The following is a 14,426-nucleotide window of genomic DNA, read 5'->3' as shown; positions in this document are numbered from 1 at the left end:
GTGTAGAACATACGAATGCTATTCATGGTATTTCGTGTGCACGATACTGGAGCCTGATTTTGTAATATTTTTATAATAAGGAAGGGATTTTGGTACCTAATGATGAAGAAAGAGTTGTTTTTCAATCATACCACTATCCGAAGGAAGTTACAGATAGTGCTGATGATTTTCCAACTGTTGCTCGTATTCCAGATGCGATGCTCAAAAGAGTTGATCCTACGAATTCAGTTTTGGTCGCATATTTGGAAACAATTAATTCTTCTGTTCAGACTGGGATATTGTTGCCAAGGGAAGAAAAGAAGTCTAAGCGATCAAAGAAGTCTGAACCTGCTTCTTCTGACAAGCAAACCAAGGATTCGAAATCTTCGAAATCACCAAAGAAGAAGTCAGTTATTGTTGAAGGGTCTGCAGTTCACGAAGTGTCAATGATAGAGACTCCAATAATTGAACCAGTTGTTCCAGAGTCTCAACAAAAAGTGGTTATTCCTTCGAATACAGGCATGTTTCAAAGAATTAAAAAGATGTCTTCGCATCTACGCAAGTCTCCAACAACTAATGTAGTTCGAAAGCCTCAAGTTACTCATCAGGGTGTATTGATTCGTGAAATGCCAGCCCCTGTTTCTCCACCCTCAAAGAAACGAAGGGCTACAGATATGGCGAAACACATATCCAAGAAGAAGAAGAAGAAGCATTCACGAAAACTCGTGATATCTAATGAGTCAACAGAAGACGAGAGAGAAAGAATTCCAGAAACCCCACAGTTCACTCATCTCACAGGAAGTTCCACTCCTGAGAAGACAGTTGTCGTACCACCCGAAGATTCGATGACCAAATCAGTTTCTGAGGCGGTTCGAACTTCAAGCATCCCTGCACACGTATCTGATACGGATGCAAATGTCGATATGGGTGAAGGTTCGAAAAATGAAGCTCAAGGTCACGTTACTTCTGCTTCTTTTGAAATTATTGTTTCTTTACCATTATCCACTAATCCTCTTACTTCAACCACAGATTCCCCAACATTCGAACATATTCTTGATCAACCATTTACTTCTATTTTTTCTTCTCAATCTACTGATCCATCTAAACCAACTTCACCTGTTCAATAAACCATGTTTATGGAGACCGAGACTGATAATGAGGGGTTTGGTGGAATGTTTGATGAATTGGAATTTCATGAAGAAGAAGAACAGTTCCCCGATCATATGTTGATGACCATGAAGCAGTTTAAAATTCTGAATCAGAAATTGAATTCGATCATTCAATCTCAAGCTGATCTGGGGGCTGGTTCATCTGTTTCAAGTTTGGAGATTGATTCTATGCTGAAGATGTTCGAAGCCAGAGTTGTAAGTAAAGTATCTGGAATGCTTACAGACTCTGAATCACGAATTTTAGAGAAAGTTGATCTCACTGATCAAAACAATGAAATTCGACTCAATTCTCAAAGTTCAAAATTTTCTAGTGATTTGAAAGAGTTGAAGAATGTTGCAAAAGAAAGACATGTTCTTTTCATTCAAGATGTGAAGAAAGTACGAGGGGATGTAAACTTGCAAATTCGTGAACTCCGCAAAGATATGCAAAAAGAAATTGGCAATTTTCAAAAAGATTATGCATCCTTAAATCAGAAGGTTGATATCATTTGTGACGTAGTCACACGATTTGTTAAATTGTATGAAAGTTTGAGTCCTCAAGTAACTCAACTTTCAACATCCAAAAGTGTAAGCTTTGAAGAAGTGCTTAAGTTGCTTAAGGAGTTAAAAGAGATTTCTGATAGGCCGGTTTCTTCTCCATTGATTACTCCTGAATTTTTATCTCATAAGTTTATCCAATTCGAAGCCATTCTCAACAAGCAACTTGCTCCTCTCTTTCGCCTATCAAGTCTTCTTCCAACCACAAATGCCCCACCTGTTTTCATAGGGGTGCAAGGGGGAGAAATAAAAACTAGTGAGTCAAAGACTAGTGGAGAAGATGCGAAAGTTGTGGGAAAAGTCTTTTCTTCGAAAATACCAACAACAAAACCAGTAATAGTTTCTGCTGAACTGGTTACTTCAACAGTCGTAACAACAATACCAATTGCAAGACCAATTTCAAAAGGAATTGTGATTGGTAAATCTTCGGAGACTGGTGGAAGTAGTTCAAATCCAAGACAGACAATTGACAATCCAGCATTTAAAGATAAAGGGAAATCAATTATAGTGGAAAAGTCGAAAGAGGAAAAGAAGGCTGAAGCAGAAGCTGAACTGGAAAAACTGAGGATTATTCAAAGCATTATGGCTCAACGTGCTAATGATTCGAAGGGAATGGATAAAGGTGATCCAGCCAAACACTATAATTACGAAACAATTGAGGCCAAGGTTGCTTATAATCACATGTATACATTCGAGAAGAAACCAAAGCAGAGTTATTTGGTCACGAATACTGATGCAAGCCAGCTGGATTTCCCGATAAACGAAATGATGTTTATCATGCCTCAGTTTAAAGAAGAAGGGAATTTTAAAGAAAAGGATGAAGGTACACACATGAAAATTCGTTTTCATGCTGTTCTTGGAAAAGCCCATGAGGAAGTGTGGTCATTGGTTAAAATCAAGAAAGTGATCATTATGAAAAAGGATGTGATATTCGAAAACACAGTCCAGAATGTTAAGTATGTGGTTGCGAGGGCAAATGGAAAGATTTGCGAATTTACGATTGCTGATTTTCCATTGATGAACTTGTATGATCTTATACAAGTTGCATTACTTTTAAAAGATAAATCATTTTCATTCCTTCAAAACACTGAACCGGATGAATTCAAGCTTGGAATTGCTCACATCAAGATTTTTATCGAAAATTATTATGAGTGCTTGGCACTTACAGATGTGGAATTAGCTACAGCCAAAGGAATGGAAATAAAAGATCCGATGGCTCCTACGAAGACTCAGGATGAATTGAAGAAGTATGCTGATGGTGAAGTTTGTTTAAAGGCTTTTGGAATGGTCTTCGCAGGAAAAGACAAGGCTGGAAAAGCTAAAAGGTTCTTATTCCAGGCAAGTGAAGTGGAGAGGTATTCAACATCTCAATATACGAACTTAATTGTTCGTATGAATCATTGCAAGAAGAACAATGAAGGAGATAAGAAAGAGTTGAAGAAGATTATCTCCTGGTATACAGAGATTCGAAGGGTGTTGCTGTATTCCATTACTCTTCTTACAAATTGAAGTCTTCGACTATGATTACAAAGGGGGAGATTGTAAGGGTCGAATTGTTGTAATTAGTCGAAGTATGTTTTGGTCTCTTCGAACATTTTGTAATGTATTTTACCAGGGCGCTTTTATTCGAAGCTTTATAGTCAATGCCTTAGTATATTTTTTGTACGCTTTCAGTTCCCTATAAATAGGGTTATTTACTAGAGTTAGATAAGAACTTTTACAGACTTGTCTCTTGTACTCTGTAAAGAATTCGAAAGCGTAATAGAGCGTAACAAGATCATATTTACATCTTGTGTCCAAATATCGCATTCCTACTAGAGTTCATACTCTAATTAATTCATTACTCGATTCTTTGGCTCATCACATACCCAAAAACCACCCAGCTAGATCTACATGAAAGAGTTGTCAAGGTTGAGACTTTATTCATCCAAAAACTTGCAAAGTTGATGAAGGTTCTGGATCTAGAAGCTTGACTCCAACCATAGCTTGATCACCAAGTTCCTTCTTCTTTAAGGTCCAACCATAACAAGTCATAACCCAACTAGATCCACTTGAGAAAGCCACCAAGATCCAAACTTTATACTTTCTGGAGTTAGATCAATATGATTAGGGCTTGGATCCACAAGCTTTAAGCCAAGCAATGCTTCCTCAAGGAACTCATTCTTTCACAATAAGCACCAAAAACCAACTAAATCACCAAAAAGCTCAAGAATCACTCAAATGGAGGCTAACGGCCGATTTCTAGGGTTTAGAGGGATGGAGGCTGAAGATATTAGGGTTAGGTTATGAGATAAGGAGCTTAAATAGGGTCCAAGATCCTAAAATAGGGTTCTGATCTGACTGGAGTATGCCCAACGTACTACTGGGAACCTTCACGACCATCCTGGTCAGTACGCCCAGTATACTACCTTCTTCATTAGTACGCCCTGCGTACGCTTTGTGTACGCCCCGTGTACTCGGCTAAGCCTGAACACTACGAAACTTCCGAAGGCCATAACTTCTTCATTATAAACCCGATTCCGACAATCTTTATATCCACGGAAAGGTGACGAGAAGCCCTATACTTCTAACAACTCAAACCTTTCTTAAGACCTTCCAAACAAAAATCCATTTTCCACAAAAGCCCGAACTGACACTTTATTGAAATACCCCCATGCTCTAAAAATACGAACCGAACACCCGGATCACTTCTAATGCATCACCCGCACCCAAATGGGCCTAGAACTTAACTTCCCAAGAGCCATAATCCTAATAATGACCGACCTTCTAGCCACAGCCTCAGACTAGGAGTCAATTCGGAACAGAGCGCTACAACTCTCCCCCACTTAAATTATATTTCGTCCTCGAAATCATGCATCACCACCCCCGACATCCCAGACAACCTGAGCAACTCTGCCACAAACCCGAGAATACCACAGCCTTCCCAAGGCAACTGAAACCAACCCTCGTAGGGTTCTTGAACTAGAAGATGAACGAATTCCTTGCAACCTGATCACATCTGTTCCATCTGAAATCTGAAGTCTCGAGATGGTCTGTCTCCCTGACAGACTGCCCACATCGAATCATCATCGAACTGATTCCAAAAGGAACCAGCCTAGCTAGAATACTTCCCACCCGTAATACCTTGAGGCTTCCTAAAGAGCAAAATCACCGGTCAGCTCCGGCTACCGAATAACAAGTTGTTCCACATACGGACCCCAAATCACTGCATTCGCTCCGACTCCTCTTGCTGCCACATAGCTGGTTTCCTGAAGAGGAACCCAGACCTCCCTGGTCCCAACTGTCTGCCAACTGTCCGAACCACCAGACACCTACCCGATCACTGAGCCTAAAACACACGTACAACAATCCCACATGATCCCCGAAGGATACCTCGTCTGACAATAAGTACCCTACCTATACAACCACTCATGGATCCTTCCATCCATTTGATCCATCCGATCATGATAGGCTGACAACCTATCGCCACTGAATCCAACACAAAAGGTGAATGCTACCAGAATAACTGTAGTTTTACATCATATCCGGTCTCCTTCAACTTACCGACTACTGGTTCGCATTTTGTTGCGACCTACTTACAACCTTACGTACTGGACCACCATGGCCTAAGTCATCTGAACGAATCCGTGAAGGCTACTGCTACACCCACAGACTTACAACACTTTCCAGAGTATCTGACCGCTTGTGAATACTACGGAACCCCCGTAGTCTTACAACACTTTCGCCCTAACACCAACACACCCCAAACTGAACTCAATCCATGACCGGAACCCCAAATTGATTCCCAAAATTGCTATCAAGCATCAATGAGGCGCGATTCATATGCTGGGCAGTTTTCCGAACTCCAAACTCACACAACCCTCAAAGCAAATAGCCACTTGGACCGCCATTTTTCCTCGATGAGGATGAGAAACACATCCCGACCTCATACATGCCCCTGTCCTGAACACCTGCACGATTCTCCCCCATTTATATCCTACTAAGTCCGCTTGGCACATAAAAAAATTTAAAGGATTTCTAGTCCTTCTTTCATTCAAATGATCAATCCGCAAACGACCGGTGCCTACCAAACTAGTGCACCAAGAGTAACTCTTCCCAAAACAACATAACTCCTGAAAACCAACTAACACTTCTTGTATCCCAACAACATCAATGACTTCAGATACTTAAAAGTGATACCACACTCAGATCTCGGAGTTCAACGAACAGATAGTCTAACCAAACCCTCTGTAACAACTCTTTCTTCCCTCAGCGATCCCGAATTCTATTCCAATCAAGGCTACTGAAAACTAGACATGATTCCCTCGCACAAGCCCTTGATCCAACCCCGACTACACCCAAGATGACATCCATACACTGTGAATCTGATGTATATAAGGAGACGACCTCATGCTACTCCATCAAAGATTCCATGTCATTCAGGGTCTCGCACTCTGACACCCTCACCAGCTCCATCGCCAACGAATGAACTACAATAGCTGGAGCAACCCCTGCTATAAACCGGCTATAAACTATTACCAAGACGTAGTTTCAAATCCCAAAGCCAAATAAATCACACAATCAACCCTTGCCGCCTGATACAAGAGATCCAAGGTGAACTCAAAATCTTGGCAGTCCTTCCGCTAACTGGCTCACTACCGGAGCCGGGACCAAAAACTGGTCCTTCCCCTTGCGTGCTCATTCGCATTCTACATAGCAGCTATCCCCATGGTCCAATCAAAACCAAGAATTCTCCTTACCGGTTTTGTTAGATTCTCCAAGACTTTCCCCGATTCGAGTATGGATCCAATGCTTTCAGTAGTACAGGCCCAATACTACCTTCCACACCTATCCATACTTTCCTCCGGAATCATCCCAAATCCTCTAAGTCACCTACTCCCATGATGTACCAAATGTTTGATAAACATCATCACAATATCCACCGAAGCACCTCCTAGGTTCCCCCTAGGTTCCCAACCCAACCAATCCTCAGTTGTCAAAAGATTCACAGTAATGTCAACTAGCTACCTTATTAATATATAGCCACATGTAGCAGAGATCAGATAATCCTTCAAGTAAAAGACTCAATCCGAGAACGGTTAGACTGAGACGAGAGCTGCGCAATAGGGCCAAATCCATCACTCTGAGATTATCCAACCTGTGCCACATGTGACCTAGCGTATTCACTTAGTAGCTAGCTCACATTGCTAGAAGTCCCACAAAGCACAAAGCAAGCAACATTCGGACAACGGAAAACTATCCAATATATTCCAAGCAAACAATTCTACTTATACATACAATTCACAATAAGATGACTCATGTCACTAATCTCATCTGACGCTTATCCTAGGGTAATCTCCGACCCACAAACTATCATAGAACATTCGGCCCAAATACCACAACCCATGTTGTCCACATCCACCCTCGCTGTCGGCTGCCTTATGCATGCAAACTATACACAAAACAAGATCTAATAGACTGACGAATAATAGACTCTACCCTAAAACCACAGGAAATAAGGCCAAATAAGCTATTCTAAGGCTATAAGATCCTAACCATATACAATTTTCAAAACATACACATTGCAATAACAAATACCAATTATCATTCTCATTCCAGCATGACATCCAATATCCTCATGGCTACAAGCACCACATATCAGGCGAACCTATTGCTGACTACTCAGCACTAGCATGCAAGTCTATCAGCTCATACAACATATACATGCATCTCCCCTAGCCCTAACTAGCATGTGATTCACAAATTCACAATCAAATCATAACAGATAACAAATGTGGGTATTCTGGGGAATCTCAAACCTTTCTTAAGACCTTCCAAACAAAAATCGATTTTCCACAAAAGCTGGAACTGACACTTTACCGAGATACCCCTAGGCTCTAAAAATACGAACCGAACACCCGGATCACTTCTAATGCATCACCCGCACCTAAATGGGCCTATACCTTACCTTCCCAAGAGCCGTAATCCTAATAATGACCGACCTTCTAGCCACAGCCTCCGACTAGTAGTCAATTCGGAACAAAGCGTTACAGGAGGAAGCTTAAGATTGTCACATGGCACTAATTTTGAGCCATCCTTAAAAGGACCTAGCTCATAGATTTGAACTAGCTGAAAATATTTATATTCAATTTGCTTGGAAAATGAATCCATTATTTATGCCTTATTATGCATAAGACTTGATATATGATCATGCGACGAGCATATCATTATATACCAACTGAATACATGGTTAAGTCACCGAATGGCTATAGAAACATTCTAAGAGTAATTTAGAAGAACTAAGATAATGTATATGAGACATATAGTTTAGAATAAAAATCTTCATGTAAAGAGCTACATAAGATTCTAATTTCTAAACAAATATATATAGTTATGAATTATAATTGGTTTATGACTTCATTGTGAGATAAATAGTAAGTTTAGTTGGAATGAGGTCCAACAAAAAAAATGCCACAATATACTACAAAATAAGAATACACTACTTTATAAGTTAAAATATAATATGATTGGATGAATGAGTTCATTGAAAAGCTATGTTGATCTCTGCCATTCAAGGATCACATGCAAATTTTTGTGACTTCGAGAGTATACTTAATCGAGCTAAGAGACTCTATGTCACGAAAGAACACCAATAATATACTCTAAGATATTTAACTATACCTAGAGTAAAGTCAAATATGGTGATGATAATATTCACAGAATTCACACAAATTAAGTTTAGACGAACACATTAATAAAGTCCTTCTTTTAAGCTAAGTATGAATAATCACACTTTAGCTATAAGACTTTATTTTTCTAAAAATGGGATTTTGATTTGGATTTAGTATTTGGATATTGGAACATTGTGACGACAACTATTTGGATATTGGGATATGATCATAATATCAATACTTGTTGTGTTCTATATTAACATGTTTAATCCATAAATTAATATTATTATTCTAAAAGTTCATAGTGGATTATAATTGTGGGAGCAATTATGAAATAAGACTAATATGAATTGGATTGGTTGACTTTCACTAGATGAAGGTATGTAATGGGTTGTGTGACAATCGTCAATTTCTGGTTAAGTCAAAGTTAAATAAAGTCAACAAGTGAAAACGGCCTACTCAATTAACCCTTGTATATTAGGGTTTACATCGTGCTTACTATTGTACAACACACAATCGTAATGCAAGTATCACTTTAAGTCTTCATGTGTTCAGAAAATCTAAACCCTAATCAGTGTAACTGATGGAACAACTCAATAAAACATTAATACATACCCTTCGGGGGCGTATAACGCTCATAACAAGGCAAAACGGGGCTTACAAACCTTACATTTCGAAGTTAAACATCCAAAAAAAAAGTCAAAAACAAAGTCTCTCTCAATCTCTCTCGCTCTATCACTCTCTATCCAAATCTCTACATGTATGTGAAATCTCTCCCAAATCTCTCCAAGTATGTGAAATCTCTCCCAAATCTCTCCAAGTATGTGAAATCTCTCCCAAATCTCTCCAAGTATGTGAAATCTCTCCCAAATCTCTCCAAGTATCTAAAATCTCTCTAAGAATATGAAATCTCTCCCAAATCTCTCCAAGTATGTGAAGTCTCTCCCAAATCTCTCCAAGAATATGAAATCTCTCCCAAATCTCTCCAAGTATGTGAAGTCTCTCCCAAATCTCTCCAATTATGTGAAATCTCTCCAAATATGTGAAATCTCTCCCAAATCTCTCCAAGTATGTGAAATCTCTCCAAGTATGTGAAATCTCTCCCAAATCTCTCCAACCATGAGAAATCTCTCCCAAATCTCTCTATGTACCTTTCTCTGTCGAAAACAGCCCAAAACCAAAGGAGGGAACCCTCTTAGTCCGGAACCCTCTTGGCCCGGAACCCTCTTGGTCCAGAACCGGACAATTTTGCATCTCAGCTTCGGAACTCCTTCTCTCCGGAAAGTGGCTCCGGAATGCCTTAGCTTCGGACTCCCCACTTCGGAACCATGAGAGAACTTCAGAATTTTCACTTTTGGCTCCGGAAGTGTGATTTTGACTCCGGAACCCTCGCAGGTTTGCTTCCTTCTCCCGGTTTTCGACCACTTTTGCGTTTTAAGCTCGTTTTTCATGATTTTCGCGTGGGATTTTTGTTGGATTAATGTCTAAGTCCATAACTATATTTGGTATGTACTTGACCCGACCCGACATGGTCCATTTGGGTTGCACTTCATCGGCACAATTTATATGGATAGTCTTTTGACAATAGTATATTTATGATTTATATTAATATATTATAAGTTCTAATATATTAATATGGAATCATATTATTTAATTAGTATTGATCAAGAATTAATTTAGAATTAATTAAGTGATCAAAAAGAACTAATTAAATATGGACTCTTATATATATGGAATGGGCCAAGTTCATTTAGGTTGGGCTAAGCTTTCATGGATGGCCCATGGAGCTTTTAACCCATGGATCCTATGTAAATGAAAGGTCATGGGTATTAGGGTTTACATGGATGTAACCCTAATCCTCCATAATATATAAAGGTGTCCTTGGCTCACAAAATTGAACAAGTGTGAGAAAATAAGAGTGGGCCGATTTTAGTGTGCATACATATTCTCTCAAGTTCTTCCAAGGTGTTTTGGTGATTTGTGATTCCATTTGAGGCTTCCACACTATTGGGGCTAAGCTCTTAAAGCTTGAAGACATCAAGCTACAACAAAAGGTATGTCATCTAACTAGAACTTTGTAGTATAGGTGCTTCATAATATGCTAGTTAGGATGAAACCTTGGAATAGTTAATATTTGCATGTAAAATAGAGAAAACATAGATCCAAGGTTTATAGGGTTTCATGTACACCATAGGAGTGTTAGAATGCTCAAAACCCAACAGTGGTATCAGAGACTGGTTGTTTTCTATTATATTGATGCAAATGTTTTATTTTCAAGTTGAAAAAAAAGGAAAAAAAAAACATGACGTTTGTCAAATTTTAAGATAATTACTTGTTTTGTGAAAAACGAATTATTTGTAAAATTTGAATCATTTGTTATATGAGTTGAATTAGGTCAAATTTAGTAAAAGATAAAATGATATGATTATTTTATTAGTTTTAAAAGTTTGATCTAAATGTTTTAAGGAGTTACATATTTTGTCATAAAATTTTGGAGCTCAAAAGTTTTTTTTAAAGTTCTGATCTTAAGGGTTTTTGAAACTTACATAAGTTATGGATATGAAAGTTTTTTTTTTAAAAAAAAATTGATTCAAAGTTTTTATGGAGTGACAAAATTTGGTGTTAATGTTTTAAAGAATTCCATAACTTGTTGTTAAGTTATGGAACATGGAAAGTTTCATCATAAAACACCATTAATTTCATAAGTTATGGAATCCAAATGTTTTCAAGAATTACAAAACTTGCCCTCAAGTTTTGGAATTTGAGAAAAGTTTTTTATGAAAAAAAGAATTTAATTCTAAAACTCTTGCGTTCATAACTTAAACAATTAATTAAATGGTTTTAATTTTGAGTTTAATAATTGGAATTATGATGTTTTGATTAGTTCAAATTAACTCTTATGGACTTTATTAATAGTTAATTAAAGCGTTTAATTAAAAGAGTATTATTAATCCATAAATATATGGTTTGAGTTTAATTAAATTAAAAATCTAGTTTAATTAATAGATTAAACCACCAAGTATTTTAAATGTCTAAAATACACCCTTATACTATTATAATATTAAAAGTTTAATATATTATATGTATAAGAGCAAGTCGTCTTACCATTAGTAGGCCTCATTCACGAAGCTAGTCTATAAGGGGGTATAAGGTTACTGCCTATAAAATGGAAGTTTAATGGGTGTCCACTCTCACTCACCGCTTCCTTGACTGGTGGAGGGTCGTTAGCCGAACAGGTAGGACAAGGACTATAATTCTCCCTTCATTAAAAGTATTAATGATAAATACTAAGTAACTAAACACTTATAAATTCCCAATCTTAGTTACTTAGGAAAATGTGAATAAGGAGCTAATCCATGAAATTACACTTTGCACTATGTTTACGCTGTTAGTGGAGCGTGTGTGGTTAACCGTGTTGGGTTTTTGAGCATTCTAACACTCCTAAGTGTACATGCAACCCTAAATACCTTGGATCTATGTTTTCTCTATTATACATACAATTATGAACATCCAAGGTATTATCCTAATCTAGCATACAAAATAATAAATATAACAAGATAGAATACATACCTCTTTGATGTAGAATGTCTTCATGAAGCTTGAGTGCCTAGTGCCCCAAGTGTGACACCTCAAATGGTTCACACAACACCAAATACACTTGGAATAACTTGAGAGAAACTTGAACACTCCTTGAAATCGTCTAGCCCTCACACTCACACATTAGTGCACGATTTCTTGAGCCATGGGATTCTTTTATATGGTGGCTATTAGGGTTACACCATGTAACTCATAACTTTACCCATTCCTTATGCTCCATGGATTTTAACCTCCATGGAGTATCCATGGGTCACCCCATGGACTTAGTCGAACATAAGGAATCTGGGATCACAAGCCCACATATATAAGAATGAATGATTTACACAATCAACCCATATATTTAATTAGTCTCCTTTTGATCACTTAATTAATTCCAAATTAATTCTTGATCAATACTAATTAAATAACCTTATTAATATATTAGAACTTATAATATATTAACCAACCTTAAGTGTTATTTCTCTCATTATAGTCTATCCAAATGCATGATGCCATGCAACCCAAATGGACCATGTCGGGTCGGGTCAAGTCTTACCAATTATAGTTATGGACTTAGACATTAATCCAACAGTCTCCCACTTGGATAAGTCTAAAACTATTATTGCGTATGACTTCAGGAACCGATCAGCAATCGTAGCTCTTAAAAAGCTTCTGTCGAACTCTGACCTTGTCAATGAACTCTGACCTTTGTCAATGACTTGTCCATTAGATAAGGGATCATATATTCCTCCATTCTAGATATCATATGGACTGAGACATGGATTATCAGTCATTCTCTCTGTCCATTTGTTGTTTCCCGATTTCCGATTCATGATGACTGACTGATTGAACAAATCAAATCAGTCATGGCTTGGCCAAGCACTCACATGTATCATCTCTAAATCATCGAGGGGCCCACATATATCGCTTTTATCCCGAAGGTAAAAGGAATGGATAAAGTTCGACTCATATGGCTTGTTCTACTACTTGTTGAATCATACACAAAGGCATAGTATAACCAACTCATAGTAACAACTCATATCTCTAGGTTTTAAGAATATAAGATATTATCGTCTCATGATCACTCGTGATAAAATCCATGAAGTGATTCAAATGAGCGTTGGTTGAATCCAGTACTCATAACTTATGAGCACTCATGAGTGTTGTAGCACCGCTTTGTCCAACATCTTAGACCTCTACAAGCCAACCCATGACAGTCTTGATTCATATCTACTTCCAACATATGATCGACTGTGGATGGTTTGAATAACTTAATCATTTAGGAAGAGCGACTTAGTTATTCTGGAAGTCAAAACATGCAAAGTGAAACACAAGAATAAATGAATCAAATATGGTATCAAACCCTATGAATATAAATAAACACTTTTATTTATCACCATACTGATTACTTATTATTCATTGTTTCGGTTTTATCAACTTTATACTTGAATTTAAAACAATAGTTGTCCCATGCTCCAAGCATGTACACTATGTTTTCTAAACACTAGTCTTGCCATACGCCAAGTATGCATACTATGTTTGTCTATGATCTTTACTTTGTAAAATAGATCAATTGAACATCACTCCAATGATCCTCTTTTCACAGTCCCAAATCCTTACTGCAAATGCAAGAATTCCAAATTCATGCCATTTACTGAAATCTGTTACATTCTAAACTTATATGCATTGATCCTCTTAATGATTATGCACAAAGTCAGAAAGACTTGACAACAATCATTACAGAGCATTCCAAAGGAGATCAGCTCCTTGGAAACATCCTTCTTTCATTAAGTTTCCTAATCTTACACAGATTGAATAATTTCTAACTTTGAAACATTTCCATATTCCATTTTGACTATCACTTCTGAACAAGAGTTGCCTCCTTACAGATTATGTCAATATGGTCCTTCCAGAATTAACATTATACTTCCAACTGTCCTTGAGCAACCAATCTTTGGTAAACCTTAGATTGTCCTCGACAATTGCTTAATCATTTTAGTCATATCCAATTCTAGACCTTTTCCCTTCATAATGCCCCAGGCATTTGGAAAATTTTAGAAAGGATGAATATAGCACATGTAATCGATCCTATATCCGAAGCATATGGGACACGATTCATGATGTCTCACATAAAGACTAAACCAGTCTTTTGCTATAATATTTCCATTTCAATTTGCCAAGTTCTCAAAATTCAGATTATGAAAAGGGATGCCGTAATCATAATCGAATTTTAGAACGCAAATAATGGACCCATATATAGAATTTCCTTATGTTGAGCCATTCCAACATGAAATTCATATATATATCCTTGATTAAATACGATTAAAATCTCAATCTAAGCTTTTCGAATTGAAATGAAGTATAATTTCCTCTACCTTAATTATAGCAAAACAACTTTTTCAACCCCTGCAACCTCACGAATTGAAACTTTTGTTTTCTATAATTAACATTGCTAACTTTCAACCTTTGTCATAATTATAATGCTCCCACTAACATGATGATTATTAGCATAACA

This window comes from Lactuca virosa, chromosome 5, assembly GCF_052849685.1.
Source record: "Lactuca virosa cultivar CGN04683 chromosome 5, Lactuca_virosa_CGN04683_v6, whole genome shotgun sequence".
Classification (NCBI taxonomy): domain Eukaryota; kingdom Viridiplantae; phylum Streptophyta; class Magnoliopsida; order Asterales; family Asteraceae; genus Lactuca; species Lactuca virosa.
The sequence above is the reverse complement of the archived record's forward strand: the minus strand, read 5'-3'. Positions refer to the sequence as shown.